Raw genomic sequence first — 18221 nt, 5'->3', positions numbered from 1 at the left:
CAATCAAAATTTCTGGGATTAAAAAATTCTAATTTAGATGGACCTATTAATTTGAAACTATATAAGTACATATTTAATTGTTTAAAATCCTTTCTATGATGATACACATATTAGACTAATTAAAATTAAAGGTACCCTAATAATATAAAGTGTTGGCAGTGACACAGAACATCAATAACACTCACATATTGCTCATGGGAATATAAAACAGTACAACCACTTTGAAACACATTTTGGTAGTTTCTTAAAAACCTGGATATATACCTATTTTGTGATGCAGCTGTCTTACTCCAAGGTATTTATTCCAAGAAAGAGAAGGTATATTACACAAATGATTGCCTTTATTCAAAATAGCAAAAATATAAAACTTGAAACAGTCAAAATATCTATCAGTAGGTGAATGGATAAATTATGGTACATTTATATAATGAACTGCTACTCACAATTAAAAGGAACAAACTAGTAACATGCCCAAAACTGAACCAGAGGATCACTGAGCTGACTGAAAAAAGTCAGAAATAAATAAGTAACTAATACATAAATCCATTTATTTAGAGTTTAAAAATATGGAAAGAAAACCAAAGTGACAGATGGCAGAAAAGTGGTGATGAAGGATGGGCATGGAATATGTGATGGCAAAAGGGTACCAGAAGAGTTTTGGGAGGACGAGCACGGTCAGTACCTTGGATAAGGTAGTGGTTTCTGAGATGTATATATTTGTCAAAATTAACTTAATTTATACTTTAAATATGTGCATCTTTTTTATGTTATACCTAAAGTTAAAAAATACACATCTTCCTCATGTGTTCTTTAATTAAACATTACCATAATTAAACTCTCAATGCTATACTATATCCATAATAAGATAACAGTCTGCATGTCTTTCATTCTATTTCCTACTCTTTGCAGAAACCATATTGAAGATAGGATAAAATCACCTACTTTATATTTCTAACGGTTTCTTAAATTGTAGAGAGCATTTCCCATTCAATCAAAGTTTAAGACAACTTTAAGCTTAATGTCCTAGTACCTATCCAGATAATAGTTCAGTAAAATTTTATACGGGGAAATAAAGTGCCATTCCATTTGAAACAATGACTGCTGTGAATTGCTTAATTACTTCTTGATACACATACATCATTGTCCATTTGTTTCTCAGTTCTCTTTAATGTGTACTGAAATCTTACCATTGCATAACTTCAGCATCTCTGCCACAGCGAGTGACTTCATATTACAGAAAAATAATTGGGCTTTCTCACCCTCTAACTGCATTTGACAGGCCTTAAGATGGAAATACTTTTATAGCATCATAAAGTTGATATTGTTCCCTAGTGGCTTTAAAAGGATCTCCCTCTTACTCCTATTTAGTTATTTACTAAATTGAACTTTTTCTTTGGGTTTCACCATGACTCCATTAACTTCTGAATACCAGGCTTCATCCTATTCTCAGTTAAACTGACTGGAATATCCAGTTTCCTTTCCTGTCCACTTGCTCTTTTTCTCTGTAGGCCAAAGTCAATAATTTGCTTCTACAGTATAAACAATAGGTGATTTTTAACTGCCTTGCTGACCTTATTTATTAAAAATAATGTTAACTTTCCAGAATGTGACGTTTATTGGCAGGTAATCACAAATAACATTTTTACTACTTCATGATCATCAAATATATGGACTAAAGTTTTTGTAGTCATGATGCAGTAGTAAAAATGGGGGGAAATTATCAGGAATTTTGGTGACTACTTCCCTGGAATTAAAACAACACAGATTCATTTTGATATATGGCAAAACCAATACAATATTGTAAAGTTAAAAAATAAAATAAAATTAAAAACAAAAACAGCAACATGACAGTAGTAAACAGCAATTGTGAATCCTTGGGCCAGTCCCTTTATCCATATTTGCTTCAGTTTCCTCAGAGGAGAAAAGAGAATAAAGTAATACGAAATTAGTTCATGTATATGCAGGAATGGTGAAGGCAGGAAGTCTGGCGGGCTGCAGTCCATGGGATCACAAAAAGCCAGACACAACTGAGCGACCGAACTGAACTGATAATAAGGAATAAGATTACATGAGTTAATCTTACAGGAAGAAGGAATAAGGAATAATAAGGAATAAGATTACATGAGTTAGTAGATACGCAACAAGAAGGTAACTGTTACACAATGGGGACTAAATATCAGCCACTATTATTAGTTAAACATGAGGTATATGCACTATGTAAATCACATACAAAAATTTTGTTTTTAATTATCATGATTATGCCCAATGGGATGTCATACTCTCTTTCGTAAATCCTGAAAAAATTTCATATTAAATATGTGAAATAAAATTATTACATCCTATGTTTCATAAGAATGTCACAAAGCATAATAATAAATTGCTACTGGTAGACATTAAACACTGCAACTCTATCTCAGGGGAGTGATTTTGATGTTTGTAGCAAAACAGTGTGTATGTGTGTGTGTGTGTGTGTGTGTAGATTGGGTGATTCTATAGATATTTATTGAGAAAATATTGTGAAATACATCATTGTTTATAATGGTGAAAAACTGTAAAAACTAATGTGATATTATTGATAAGATGTAAACATGAAAATCTGAAACATGAATGCAGATTTTTAATAGAAAAAAATGGAGAATATATTAATAATACAATTTAAGTCTATTTTTATATAGATTAAAGTAAGTTTACGAATTTTGATAAACTAGACATGTGTTCTTGACATAAGTGTTTTGGTGGGTTAACTTAGTACTTCTTATTTGTAAAAATTATAAAACAGGAAAAATAAATAAAAAGAATAATTTTTAAATTATTTTATTGTTTTCTTTTTCAATTCTTTTCTGATTTTGTTTAGCCTATATAAACAAAGGGAAAGTGAAGTTACAATTTAGATATTTTATAAAATCCAGATACTTTAAGAGATACTTTAAAGAGATAGATAAGTGAATTCTTCAAGATTAGTTGTTGATTTCTACACAGATGACTTTCATATGACATTGTCTGTTGCATTAACTGAAAACAAAATCAGTACCAACTCTTTCTGATTGATAAGGGGTATTACCTGTTTTCACATTTTCCACTCCATTTCCTTCCATCAAGAATGGGTAAAAAATCAAGAAAACTGATTCCAATCCCACAGAGAAGCAGATCAGCTACTGAGTAAAAGTGTGACTTCTAGGAAGAAGCCAGAGTCAAAAAAGTATATTCCAGTGTTGGGCAAAAAATCCCTTTTATGTAATTTGCTTTTCACTTTTGAAGGAGCTCTGAAGTGTCTTTGTATTGCAAGGAGGGAATTTGAAATTTATGTTGGTTTGTTGGAGTAAAAATAGACAAACTATTTTCTTTCATTTAGTTTGTAATTTTTCCAACTTCCTACTACAAAAATCTAAGAGAAATATAAAAAGTAAAGGAAACAGTATTGATAGACACCATGTTTCCATCATCCAGCTTCTTTATTTAGCAATTTGTGGCCAATCGTGTGTCCTCCATATTCTCTCACTTTGTTAGCTCACTTTCTCTTGGATACTTCTGAAGCAAATCCTAGATATTTATACTGTGCCATCCGTAAATATTTCAGTGTGCTGTGTAAAAGATAAGGGCACCTTTCTTTTTCATGGCAACATATTCAAAATATCATTATTGCAGGGAATTTTCTTTTGCTTTGACCTTAATTTACTAATGCTAATATGCCTATCTTAACAATTAAATCTAGCTTATAGGATTTCAGTATTTAGACTGCATTAATTTCCTCTAGTAGTATAGACCGTTGATATTATTTTATTGCAGCCTTCATAAAGAGGTTAGCTGTCCAATAATATCTCAAACTTGATTCCAGAAGTTCCTACACAAGCCTCCCTATACATCCTACTGATAGTGGTCATGAACAGCATCTGAAGATGTATTAGTTATTACAAAGCTTAATAATTGGCATGCCACTCATCTCGTTAATGAAACCTCAATAGTTCCCAGTTTCTTATTGAATAAAATGCAAATTTTTGCTTATAATTAAAAATTCTCCTTGATCTGCCTATTAACTGATTTCCCACCATTTCAAAGATAAAAGCTGATTTCTTTACTTTGTTATCAGAAAGTAATTTCCCAAACTCTAGGTTTTTATTCCTGGGGATTGACTGATTTCTTTCCAAACTTCATATGTAATTATGTAAAAGGACCTATACTACTTGATAGCTTTCTCAATGTTTAATGCAAATACTAGACACAAAACAGACAGTAAATATTTGTTGAACACTCAGTATAATGCTCAATTGAACAAAATACTGGTTTTCTGTTAGTGGCAGGTGCTTGCCTGCTCCATCATTTTACTATTCTGCTTAAAAGCAACACAGAAAAAACTTCAGGGACTTTGATTTCCAGATGCTTCTGCTCTGCTTGGAAATATGAAAAGCCATCACAATTCACCATACCAATATTTCATCCAGGGCAGTTCTCTCAAAGGGGCTACAAAGCAAGGGTCATTTACCTTTATCATACAGTGTTGTTTTCTTACTAAAGACCAAGAATTAAGTTCCTGATTTTCAACAGAGGAAACACTAGTTATTTTAGGAAAGTCACAGTTTATAGTGAAAAGCCAACTTTACAATTTAATGAACATTTTTATCTCACTGAGTATATATTCTTCTTCACTTTAAAATGTTATTTTAAAATTATTTTAAATAAGGCCTCACAAATAGCTGAGAAAAGAAGAGAAGCACGAGGCAAAGGAGAAAGGGAAAGATATACCCAACTGAATACAGAGTTCCAGAGAACAGCAAGGAGTGTTAAGAAAGCCTTCTTAGGTGACCAATGCAAAGTAATAGAGAAAAACAATTGAATGGGGAAGACTAGAGATCTCTTCAAGAAAATTAGAGATTCCAAGGGGGAATATTTAATTCAAAGATGGGCAAAAATGGCACGAACCAAACATAAACAAAAGAGATTAAGAAGACATGGCAAGAATACACATAAAAACCTGTACAAAACAATTCTTCTTTTTAATATAAATGTATTTATTTTAATTAGAGGCTAATTACTTTATAATATTGTATTGGTTTAGCTATACATTGACATGAATCCACCACAGGTGTACATGTGTTCCCTATCCTGAACCCCCCTCCCACCTCCCTCCCCATACCATCCCTCTGGGTCATCCCAGTGCACCAGTAATGACCGACCTGGAAAACCACGAGTGTGTGATGAGTCACCTAGAGTCAGATATCCTGGAGTGTGAAGTCAAGTGGGCCTTAGGAAGCATTACTACAAACAAAACTAGTGGAGGTGATGGAATTCCAGCTGAACTATTTCAAATCTTAAAAGATCATGCTGTTAGAGTGCTGCACTTAATATGCCAGCAAATTTGGAGAGCTCAGCAGTGGTCACAGGACTGGAAAAGGTCAGTTTTCATTTCAATTCCAAAGAAGGGCAATGCTACACTACACAATTGCAATGACTACAAATGCAACCACTACACAACTGACTCATTTCACATGCTCGCAAGGTAATGCTCAAAATACTCTAAGTGGGACACCAACAGTACCTGAACCGAGAACTTTCAGATGTACAAGTTAGATTCAGAAAAGGCAGAGGAACCGGAGATCAAATTACCAGCATCGGTTGGATCATAGAAAAGGCAAGAGAGTTCCAGAGAAACATCTACTTCTGCTTCATTGAGTACACTAAGGCCTTCAACATTATGTGTTGCAAAAAACAGCAGAAAATTCTTCAAGAGATGGGAACACCATACCACCTTATATGCCTCCTGAGAAATCTGTATGCCTGTCAAGGATCAACAGTTAGAACTGGACAGGGAAAAACAGACTGGTTCAAAATTGGGAAAGGAGTATGTCAAGGGTGAATATTGTCATCCTGCTTATTTACTTATTTTCAGAATTTATGTTGTACACTGTGCTTATTTACTCAGTCATGTTCAATTCTTCATGACTCCATAGACTGCAGCCCACCAGGTATCTCTGTCCATAGGATTTCCCAGGCAAGAACAAAGGAGTGGGTTGCCATTTCCCTCTCCAGGGGATCTTCCCAACCCAGGGACCGAACCTAGGTTTCCTTCATTGCAGGCAGATTCTTTACCATCTGAGCCTAGAGTACATCCTGCAAAACACGGGGTTAGAAGAATCACAAGCTGGAATCAAGATTGCCAGGAGAAATATCAATAACCTCAGATAGGCAGATGAACCACCCTAATGGCAGAAAGTGAAGAGGACTAAAGAACCTCTTGATGAAAATGAAAGAAGAGAGTGAAAAAGCTGGCTTAAAACTCAGCATTCTAAAAAAGAAAATCATGGAATCCAGTCCATCACTTCATAGCAAATAGATGGGGAATCAATGTAAACAGTGACAGACTTTATTTTCTTGAGCTCCAAAGTCACTGTGGATTGTGGCTGCAGCCATGAAATAAAAAGACTCTTGTTCCTTGGAGGAAAAGCTATGACAAACCTAGACAGCACATTAAAAAGCAGAGACATTACTTTGCTGACAAAGTTCTGTCTAGTCAAAGTTGTGGTTTTCCCATTAGTCATGTACAAGTGTGAGAAGTGGACTTTAAAGAAGGCTGAGTGCCAAATAATTGATGCTTTTGAACTGTAATGTTGGAGAAGATTCTTTATAGTCCCTTGGACATCAAGGAGATAAACCAGTCAATCCTAAAGGAAATTAACCCTGAATACTCACTGGCAGGACTGATGCTGAAGCTGAAGCTCCAATACTTTGGCCACCTGCAGGAAGAGCTGATTCACTCGAAAAGACTGATCTGTAGGAGACTGTGGACAGGAGGAGAAGGGGATAACAGAGGATGAGATGGTTGGATGGCATCACTGCCTGGACATGAGATTGAAAAAACTTTGGGAGACAGTAAAGGATAGGGAAATCTGGTGTTCTGCAGTCCACGTGGTCGCAAAGAATCAGACAACGATTGAGTGACTGAAAAACAAAATTTTTCATTCCTGAAAATTGTCATTTTATTTTTTATAATTAATTTTAAACTCAGTCCAATGGATATTAAAATATGAGAACGATAGGTTATTAATAAAAATTATTTGAGAAAATTAATGGTTCACAATTTACATCTTCATTTATAGCTAAAGAATACAATTTGTTATACTAATGGCAGAGGACACATGTACTCACAGTTTGTTGCAAAATGATGGACTGTGGAAAAACTAAGTTGCTACACTCTGCTTTTACTATCTTTAATTAAGAAAAAATCACATAAAATCACTCTAAGCAATATGATTTAGCAGCAACTTAAACACCTAAAACATTTTAATAAAAACAACCAGAGTAACACTTTTATTAATAGCTTGAAATAATTCTAATTATTCCAGGATCATTATGATGCAAACTTTGTTTTCTCTCTAACATTTTTAAAAGAAAAACTATTATCCCTGTTGTAGTGAACTTTGCTTTCAAAGTGAGCAGCTTAATGGAAAAAAACAGGCTTTGCGGAACTGAGTTCTAACATATCCTTGAATAAGACTTCCCTCGTGGCTCAGACGGTAAAGTGTCTGTCTACAATGCAGGAGACCCGGGTTCGATCTCTAGGTTGGGAAGATCCTCTGGAGAAGGAAATGGCAATCCACTCCAGTACTACTGCCTGGAAAGTCCAATGGACAGAGGAGCCTGGTAGGCTACAGTCCATGGGGTCGCAAAGAGTTCGACACGACTGAGCGACTTTATTTAGTTACTTATATCCTTGAATGGACATCTTAGCTAATGATCTGCATTGAAGCAATCTTCTTAGGATCATCTACTAAATTCAGTAAAGTTAGGGAAATAGACAGGCTGGTCCAAGATCATAGATGTGTTAACACTGTGATGTTTTAGGGGTAAATATTTCACATACTTCAGTTCAGTCGCTTAGCCGTGTCCGACTCTTTGCGACCTCATGAATCACAGCACGCCAGGCCTCCCTGTCCATCACCAACTCCCGGAGTTCACCCAGACTCACGTTCATCGAGTCAGTGATACCATCCAGCCATCTCATCCTCTGTCATCCCCTTCTCCTCCTGCCCCCAATCCCTCCCAGCATCAGTCTTTTCCAATGAGTCAACTCTTCGCAGGAGGTGGCCAAAGTACTGGAGTTTCAGCTTTAGCATCATTCCTTCCAAAGAAATCCCAGGGCTGATCTCCTTCAGAATGGACTGGTTGGATCTCCTTGCAGTCCAAGGGACTCTCAAGAGTCTTCTCCAACACCACAGTTCAAAAGCATCAATTCTTCGGTGCTCAGCCTTCTTCACAGTCCAACTCTCACATCCATACATGACCACAGGAAAAACCATAGCCTTGACTAGACAGACCTTTGTTGGCACATACTTAGCAGATGTTAAATTTGGTTTTTAACATAAGTGACTCAGGGCCCTGCGCTGTCTCAAGTTGTGGATATTAATCGAGTTGCCCTAGGATGAAAGGATGACATAATATTCTGAGTATATAGAAGGCACCAAGAAAAAACAGGATTTTGGAATTCTAAGACAAATGTTTGTACTTGATTTAGTGCAGTAGGGTCATTTTTATGAAGGATTTTTACTGGTATGGTCCTCAGATTAAGCAGGCCTAGGACTGCTGTTATACTACTGAGTTATGTGACCCAGCATAAGTGTGGAAAAAATCCACTAGAAAGATTTAATTCTTAGGTTTAACATTAGGCCCCTAGATTATTGTTGTCATGCAAGCAAGCAAGATGTATAACATTTACACTGGGAAAGTAGGATTCTTAAAAATAATAGAAAATCTGCTCTAATTTATTCATAGTTCCATGTTGGGACTCAACCCACCCAAGCACTATATGCAATAGCTTCTCAGTATTCTAGAATTATTGTAGAAGAGAGTGAGTCAGAAGAAAGACAAATCTCCAAGTCAATGTAGGAGGGAGCTTTGGAAAACGGATACATCTCTGGGCCAAGATGCAATATCCTTGCGATAGAAGACACAATGACCAAACTGCAGGATAAGATCAGGGTCGAGTGTTTCCCAAGCATTTGAATCACAAAGTCAACCCCATAAGAAAGAATTTCCAGAAGAAACCATTCATTATCAGAAAATTTGTCACTGCCAGTGGGCAATGCAGGCAGATTTCTAGGAAAGAGGTGGATAAAAACTAATCAGGGAAACAGCGATCTGCCAGCAGTTACTTCTTCACACAGCTTCAACTTGCAAAAATAAAAGCAAATAATAGTAACAGGTTACAGAAAGTTTGTTAGGCTAAATAGCTGAGTTTAATTTAGGGCAAGTTTCCCTAAATCAACAATGCTAGAAAGTGGCTTATCTGGAATTGAAATTCAGCAATCACTCCAAAGCCTGCTCTTAAAGTCAAACCTTATGTGTATTTTAATTTCATAACATATTCATATTACTGTGTTATATACTTTTCAAAGAGATGGCATAAAATTATTTCTTTGGGAATTATTATATGTATGAAGTGATCAAATCATATTACTATGTCCATTTTAAAGATGAAAGAATTGGGTCTAACATAACAATATCTTTTCTGAGTTCACAAAGGTATAATTTTCAAACAATAAAGTAGAATTCAGCTTTTCTCTTTCCTCAGTGTTTCTGTTCATTTGACATAAAGGCTGGCAGACTTTTATTTAAATGACTAGATAGTAAATGGTTTAAAGATTTCAGCAAAGAGGCAAAATTGAGGATATTATAAAGGTACTTATACAATAATTTTAGATGTAGCTGTTAAAAAATATAACAGCTTTCTTTCTTTGTGGTCTATACAAAAACAGACAGTAGATTGAATATGACCCTTTGGCCATAGTTTAGCAACCCAGATTATACCAACACTTGTTTGAATGGTTATTTTCAATAGCAACTTAATCTAACAGTGATGAATTGAATAGTGTTACATCATTTTTCATCTCTTTGACTCACTTAATTTGTGTCATATATAGGAGAAACTTAACAGAAATCCTGATTTATAGAGAAGACATTATGAAATAATATAGTAATATCCATAAACTTATGAAATAATGTTTATAATTTATATTTCTATATTATATATACATCAATATACATTTATTACAGTTTTAAGAAACTGTCAAATCTAACTTCTTCCAAAATAAAATTATCATGACTTGCATTAAAATCAATTTATGTCTAATTCTTTTTCTCTGTAGGTAAAATCTGTGGATAGTACACCTTAGAATTTCCTAAAATAGACCATAGGCATTCAGCCATCTGAAATTTCCACAATGACAACATGATTTCTGTATGTGATATTTCCAGACAATAATGACTTTGTGTTAACTTTAATTATGATGCTTTATTAGAATAATATAGGCAGGAAGTATAAACTCATAAACATACAAAAGCAGAGAGGTTTAATATATTTTTTCCTCAGAAAGAATTTGACCTCATCACGTTAGGCTTTGGAAAAAGATGTTTTACTCAGATAAAAATAAATGAAAATTATTTTTCAATAAAAAAATAAAAAAATGTCAATATGTTCTTTAATATAACAATTAAAACTACTCATTTTGTCTTCCCACTTTTCCAGACCTTTGTATCTTCCATCAATAAATGATGAAGACAGTGACAGTAATTATTGGTAACACAACGGAAATGACATTTAAAAATACCTAAAAGAGGATTATAGTTTTGCAACAAGCTTTTAATATTTTTTATCTTGGAACATTCAAGACAATACCGCAGTTTTTTAGAGAAAAGTTTATTGACTGAACATTTTTTGTAGATAAATGGATGACCTTTACTTTCTCCTCTTATGTGTACACTTAGAAATTACCGAAGGGAGAAGAAGTGTCAATTTGTCATTCAGTAGTATGATACATGAATTGAAGTAATCTTTGGGAAGGCTTGAAATCTAAGTCAATATGAAAAACAAGAGATTCACTCAGAGAACAAGCTAACCACAAAAGTTTGCCAAATTGATGAGCTGCCTTTCTACACTGCAGCCTCTTCAAGGTCTTCTGTCTGAATATGGGCAAGCACAGCTTTGTGCAGAAACAATATGCAAGAAAGAGGCACTTTGGGTTTGACCTGAAACCCTTTTTCTACCCCCTCACTATGGACGCGAATGAACAGCTCTAGAACTTGAAGTGTTAGTTGATTTTGAACTTATTGCATTTCTTTTTATTATTATTTTATTGCAATGTTAAATTGAAATTATAAAATATGTAGAGATAGTGTTATTTGTGCTATTTGTGTCCACCTATTTTGCTCATCAATATAAAATAGGAAAGTGGATGATCATTTCTAAATTATCATGATGGTTGACTCATGTACAAGGTAACCACATCCTTGCTCACAACACTTCTGGATAGATATATCTGCCAGTCTCATATGCATTTGGGGCTTCCCTGGTAGCTCAGCTGGTAAAGAATCTGCCTGCAATGCAGGAGACTCCGGTTCAATTCCTAGGTTGGGAAGATCCCCTGGAGAAAGAATAGTTACCCACTCCAATATTCTGGCCTGGAGAATTCCATGGACTGTATAGTCCTTGGGGTCACAGTCAGACATGAATGAGTGACTTTCACTAGTATGCATTCAGGGAAATCAATGAAGAAGGGAAGGATCAGTTTCAATAGATTGTGGTGTAATGACACTTTGAGAATAAAGTAAATGTCTTTATTTCTTTTGACACAAAAACAACAACTAGTGAGGGTGTTTTTTATATGTCAACTTGACTGGCTATGGTAATCAAACAGCAACTGAGGTGCTGCTATGAAGGCATTTATAGATGTGATAATTTGGGTGGGCTTAGTTCAAACATTTGATAAACTTTAAGAGCATAGCTGAGGCTTCCCTAAAAAAAAAAAAAAAAAGAGAGAGAGAGAGAAGAAAACAAAAGAAAAAATACATGTAACTTTTGGATAGCAGTGTTAGCCTGTCCCAAAATTCCAGCCTGCCTTCTGATAGCCTACCTTGCAAATATTGGACTTGCCTAATCAAATCTAACATTTTAATAAGCCACTTATTGGCAATATAAAATTCTTTGTGTATGTGTGTGTGTGTATATATATATATATATATATATATAGAGAGAGAGAGAGAGAGAGAGAGAGAGAAAGGTTATTTTTCTCTTGTGTAACACTGATTGATACACAGAGGCACTCACTTGATTAAAGATTTAAGAACCTTCTGCAAAATCCTCCAAGGGAAAGTGAATCTTTTATAATGTTAACATCAAATACATATGGTTGGCTCACAATAACAACAACAATACAGACAGTAACAGCAACAAAAACTAAACACCTAGGGATCAAGAGTATAACATGAAACAGAATATGGAATAAAAAATTCAGATATCGCCTACTAAAAAGCTGAAGTGTGGAAAAGACAGTCTTGGTGAATTTTTAGCTACTTTTCCACAATCTTTTTTCTTTACTTTTAATTTTTTTTACATTCAGATGTTTGCATTGCTGAGTAGTGTGGCATCAAATTCGAGTGTAACCTATCTCTACAAAGGCTATTCTCTGGACTCTACTCCTATCTGTGTTGGTGGTATTTAGAATTCTAAGATCATGCCCATGACCCTCAGTCTTTGTAACAGCAAGATAGTTTTTTGAAGTTACAGTGTTTTGTAATTGAGACTACAACTCATGGTAAATAAAAGATTACCCAGTGAGCCTAATCTAAGCTAAAGCAACATTTAAAAGCAGAGCATTTTCTTCAACAGGGAGCAGGAAAGGAAGTCAAAGATTTGAAAATTCAGAGTTGTTCCTGGCCTAAAGCTGAAGGAGGCCTTGTGGGAAAGAGCTAAAAGATCTATCTGGGCTTTGCTGGTGGCTCAGGAGATAAAGAATATGCTGACAATGCAGGAGACCCAGGTCACATTCCTGGGTCCCGAAGATCTCCCCGAGAAGTTAATGGCTACTCACTCCAGAATTCTTGCCTGGAGAATCCCATGGACAGAGGAGCCTGGTGGGCTGGGCTCCATGGGGTCGCAAAAAGTCAGAGAAAACTGAGCAAGTAACACTTTGATTTTTCAATATCTGAGAAAGACTCTCAGATGACAGGCAGTGAGAAAATGGGACCTCAATCTTACAATGAGAATTTATTCTGCTATCAACCTGAATGAACCTGGAACCCATCCCTCTGTTAAGGAACCACCTTGACTTCTGCCATGTGATACCCTAGTCAGAGTTCAGCTGAGACTGCCTAGAATTCTGGAATATGATGTATGAGATAATAAATGAGTGTTCATTTATGCCACAAAGTGTATAGTAATTTGTTGCATAGCATAAGGAAACTAACACTGTCCATCGCTAAATATTTGAGTCTCTCTAGTACTGAGAATGGACTTCCCCGGTGGGTCAGCTGGTAAAGAATCCACCTGAAATGCAGGAGACCCTGATTCCATTCCTGGGTTGGGAAGATCTCCTGAAGAAGGGATAAGCTACCCACTGTAGTATTCATAGGCTTCCCTGGTGACTTAGATGGTAAAGAATCCACCTGCAATGCGGGAGACCTGGGTTCAATCCCTGGTTTGGGAAGATCCCCTAGAGAAGGGCATGGCAACCCACTCCAGAATTCTTGCCTGGAGAATCCCATGGACAGAGGAGCCTGGCAGGGTACCGTCCATGGAGTGACAAAGAGTTGGACATGACTGAGTGACAAAGGATAGCACAATACTGAGAACTCATGTTAATTCTTGTTGAATCACAAATGCTCAGTACATTGCCCAGCACAAAATGTGTGTTTAATACATTGCAGCCAGTTACTGAATGAAGGGAATGCCAGTGAAAGTGAAAGTCGCTCAGTCATGTCCGACTTTTTGCAATCCTATGGACTATCCAGTCCATGAAATTCTCCGGGCCAGAACACTGGCCTATCCCTGCTCCAGAGAATTTTCCTGATCCAGGAATCCAACCAGGGTCTCCTGCACTGCAGACACATTCTTCATCAACTGAGCTATCAGGAATGCCAAAGGAGCCCTTAGAATCTGATCTTTAATGATTTTATTTAGACTCATCTTTCCCCCACATTTTGATAAGTGTTAACTCAATATAACATATGTAGAATAAAGAGTAAGATGAGTATTTCCAGCTTTTAAGATGATGTCTCAGGCCATGTGTATTCATATCCCACATTATTTCTGTTATATGACACATTGTATAATTTAACATAACTAAATCAGAACTAGGGAAATTGAGGTAATATAGAAAGGCCTCTCAGTTCCCTTCATGAATTATAAGGAATGAGATGGATCTAGATGGAGTTGTCCAGAAGTCTGGGCCTTCTCTAATTGTATTAATGCCAGTTAGTGTTCTACTCTGTGGAACGAGAAAATATATACAACTTGGAGGCAGTAGGGAGGAGGGGGTCCTCTGAATACTCAGCCCAGATTGGGAGGTGACCGATATGCTACTGGAGATCAGTGGAGAAATAACTCCAGAAAGAATGAAGGGATGGCGCCAAAGTAAAAACAATACCCAGTTGTGGATGTGACTGGTGATAGAAGCAAGATCCAATGCTGTAAAGAGCAATATTGCATAGGAACCTGGAATGTTAGGTCCATGAATCAAGGCAAATTGGAAGTAGTCAAACAGGAAATGGCAAGAGTGAATGTCGACATTCTAGGAATCCGTGAACTAAAATGGACTGGAATGGGTGAATTTAACTCAGATGGCCATTATATCTACTACTATGGGCAGGAATTCCTTAGAAGAAATGGAGTAGCCATCATGGTCAACAAAAGAGTCTGAAATGCAGTACTTGGATGCAATCTCAAAAATGACAGAATGATCTCTGTTCGTTTCCACAGCAAACCATTCAATATCACAGTAATCCAAGTCTATACCCCGACCAGTAACGCTAAAGAAGCTGAAGTTGAATGGTTCTATGAAGACCTCCAAGACCTTTTAGAACTAATACCCCTGAAAGATATCCTTTTCATTATAGGGGACTGGAATGCAAAAGTAGGAAGTCAAGAAACACCTGGGGTAACAGGCAAATTTGGCCTTGGAATACAGAATGAAGCAGGGCAAAGACTAATAGAGTTTTGCCAAGAGAACACACTGGTCATAGCAAGTACCCTCTTCCAACAACACAAGAGAAGACTCTACACGTGGACATCACCAGATGGTCAACACTGGAATCAGACTGATTATACTCTTTGCAGCCAAAGATAGAGAAGCTCTATGCAGTCAGCAAAAACAAGACCAGGAGCTGACTGCGGCTCAGATCATGAACTCCTTACTACCAAATTCAGACTTATATTGAAGGAAGTGGAGAAAACCACTAGACCATTTAGGTATGACCTAAATCAAATTTCTTATGATTATACAGTGGAAGTGACAAATAGATTTAAGGGACTAGATCTGATAGAGAGAGTGCCTGATGAACTATGGATGGAGGTTCATGACATTGTACAGGAGACAGGGATCAAGACCATCCCCATGGAAAAGAAATGCAAAAAAGCAAAATGGCTGTCTGGGGAGGCCTTACAAATAGCTGTGAAAAGAAGAGAAGTGAAAAGCAAAGGAGAAAAGGAAAGACATAAGCATCTGAATGCAGAGTTCCAAAGAATAGCAAGAAAAGATAAGAAAGCCTTCCTCAGTGATCAATGCAAAGAAATAGAGGAAAACAACAGAATAGGAAAGACTAGAGATCTCTTCAAGAAAATTAGAGATACCGAGGGAAAATTTCATGCAAAGATGGGCTTGATAAAGGACAGAAATTGTATGGACCTAACACAAGCAGAAGCTATTAAGAAGAGGTGGCAAGAATACACAGAAGAACTGTTCAAAAAAGACTTTCATGACCAAGATAATCCCAGTGGTGTGATCACTCACCTAGAGCCAGATATCCTGGAATATGAAGTCAAGTGGACCTTAGAAAGCATCACTACGAACAAAGCTAGTGGAGGTGATGGAATTCCAGTTGAGCTATTTCAAATCCTGGAAGATGATGCTGTGAAAGTGCTGCACTCAATATGTCAGCAAATTTGGAAAACTCAGCAGTGGCCACAGGACTGGAAAAGGTCAGTGTTCATTCAAATCCCAAAGAAAGGCAATGCAAGGAATGCTCAAACTACCACACAATTGCACTCATCTCACATGCTAGTAAAGTAATGCTCAAAATTCTCCAAGCCAGGCTTCAGCATCACGTGAACTGTGAACTTCCAGATGTTCAAGCTGGTTTTAGAAAAAGCAGAGGAACCAGAGATCAAATTGCCAACATTCACTGGATCATCAAAAAAGGAAGAGAGTTCCAGAAACACATGTATTTCTGCTTTATTGACTATGCCAAAGCCTTTGACTGTGTGGATCACAATAAACTGTGTAAAATTCTGATAGAGATGGGAATACCAGACCTGCTGACCTGCCTCTTGAGAAACCTATATGCAGGTCAGGAAGCAACAGAACTGGACAGGGAACAACAGACTGGTTCCAAATAGGAAAAGGAGTACGTCAAGGCTGTATATTGTCACCCTGCTTATTTAACTTATATGTAGAGTACATCATGAAAAATGCTGGGCTGGAAGAAGCACAAGCTGGAATCAAGATTGCCAGGAGAAATATCGATAACTTCAGATATGCAGATGACACCACCCTTATGGCAGAAAGTCAAGAGGAACTAAAAAGCCTCTTGATGAAAGTGAAAGAGGAGAGGGTAAAAGTTGGCTTAAAGCTCAACATTCAGAAAACTAAGATCATGGCATCTGGTCCCATCACTTCATGGGAAATAGATGGAGAAACAGTGGAAACAGTGTCAGACTTTATTTTTTTGGACTCCAGAATCACTGCAGATGGTGACTGAAACCATGAAATTAAAAGGTACTTACTCCTTGGAAGGAAAGTTATGACCAACCTAGATAGCATATTCAAAAGCAAGAGACATTACCTTGCCAACAAAGTTTCGTCTAGTCAAGGCTATGGTTTTTCCTGTGGTCATGTATGGATGTGAGAGTTGGACTGTGAAGAAGGCTGAGCACCGAAGAATTGATGCTTTTGAACTGTGGTGTTGGAGAAGACTCTTGAGAGTCCCTTGGACTGCAAGGAGATCCAACCAGTCTATTCTAAAGGAGATCAGTCCTGGGTGTTCATTGGACGGACTAATGCTAAAGCTGAAACTCCAATACTTTGGACACGTCAAGTGAAGAGTTGACTCATTGGAAAAGACTCTGGTGCCTGGAGGGATTGGGGGCAGGAGGAGAAGGGGACGACAGAAGATGAGATGGCTGGATGGCATCACTGACTCGATGAACATGAGTTTGGGTGAACTCCGGGAGTTGGTGATGGACAGGGAGGCCTGGTGTGATTCAATTCATGGGGTCGCAGAGTCGAACAGGACTATGTGACTGAACTGAACTGAAAGAATAAATGAATCCATTTATGCAGGTGAATAATACCTCACATAAATTTCCTTTTAAAATTTAGGAAGATGTTATCTTCCTAAGGGAATAGGGAAAGGGAACCCTCTTACACTGTTGGTGGGAATGCAAACTAGTACAGCCACTATGGAGAACAGTGTGGAGATTCCTTAAAAAATTGGAAATAGAACTGCCTTATGATCCAGCAATCCCACTGCTGGGCATACACACTGAGGAAACCAGAAGGGAAAGAGACACGTGTACCCCAATGTTCATCGCAGCACTGTTTATAATAGCCAGGACATGGAAGCAACCTAGATGTCCATCAGCAGATGAATGGATAAGAAAGCTGTAGTACATATACACAATGGAGTATTACTCAGCCATTAAAAAGAATACATTTGAATCAGTTCTAATGAGGTGGATGAAACTGGAGCCTATTATACAGAGTGAAGTAAGCCAGAAAGAAAAACACCAATACAGTATACTAACGCATATATATGGAATTTAGAAAGATGGTAACGATAACCCTGTATACGAGACAGCAAAAGAGACACTGATGTATAGAACAGTCTTATGGATTCTGTGGGAGAGGGAGAGGGTGGGAAGATTTGGGAGAACGGCATTGAAACATGTGAAAGAAAAAAAAAAAAAAAAGGTTTCACAGAGTAGAAAAAAATAAAATAAAATAAAATAAAATTTAGGAAGATGTTAATTGTGAGTTAATTTTGGACATTTTAGAAACAATTTGACCAAGACAATTTTTGTTTGATTTTGTATTTCTTGAGGTTGGTTAACTTGTAAATGACTCCTAGTGAGAATTTTGAACAGCAGCTACACTTAAAATTTTAACCTTAGGTCGTCTGAGAATATTTTTTCGTGTGAGAAAACACAGGGCATCTCCCTACGATGGATATTTTATACAAAT

The 18221-nt window shown here is 36.8% G+C and overlaps 1 protein-coding gene across 3 annotated transcripts in view; it reads right to left on the bottom strand.

Moving 5' to 3' along the window:
* The window catches only part of CDH12 (cadherin 12), a 1186459-nt gene that overhangs the window by 492625 nt on the left and 675613 nt on the right, over positions 1-18221 (bottom strand). Inside the window, exon 3 of one of the 3 annotated variants that reach the window (XM_027520212.1) lies at positions 6685-6773. The exons of the other annotated variants lie outside the window; for them this stretch is intronic. The gene's annotated coding sequence lies outside the window, so the exon portion shown is untranslated. The remainder of the gene's footprint in view (positions 1-6684; positions 6774-18221) is intronic. 3 annotated transcript variants of the gene reach the window in all.

Source organism: Bos indicus x Bos taurus, chromosome 20 (genome assembly GCF_003369695.1).
Source record: "Bos indicus x Bos taurus breed Angus x Brahman F1 hybrid chromosome 20, Bos_hybrid_MaternalHap_v2.0, whole genome shotgun sequence".
In the NCBI taxonomy this organism is placed as follows: Eukaryota; Metazoa; Chordata; class Mammalia; order Artiodactyla; family Bovidae; genus Bos; species Bos indicus x Bos taurus.
Note: the sequence above shows the minus strand (reverse complement) of the source record. Positions and strands in the feature narration are given on the sequence as shown.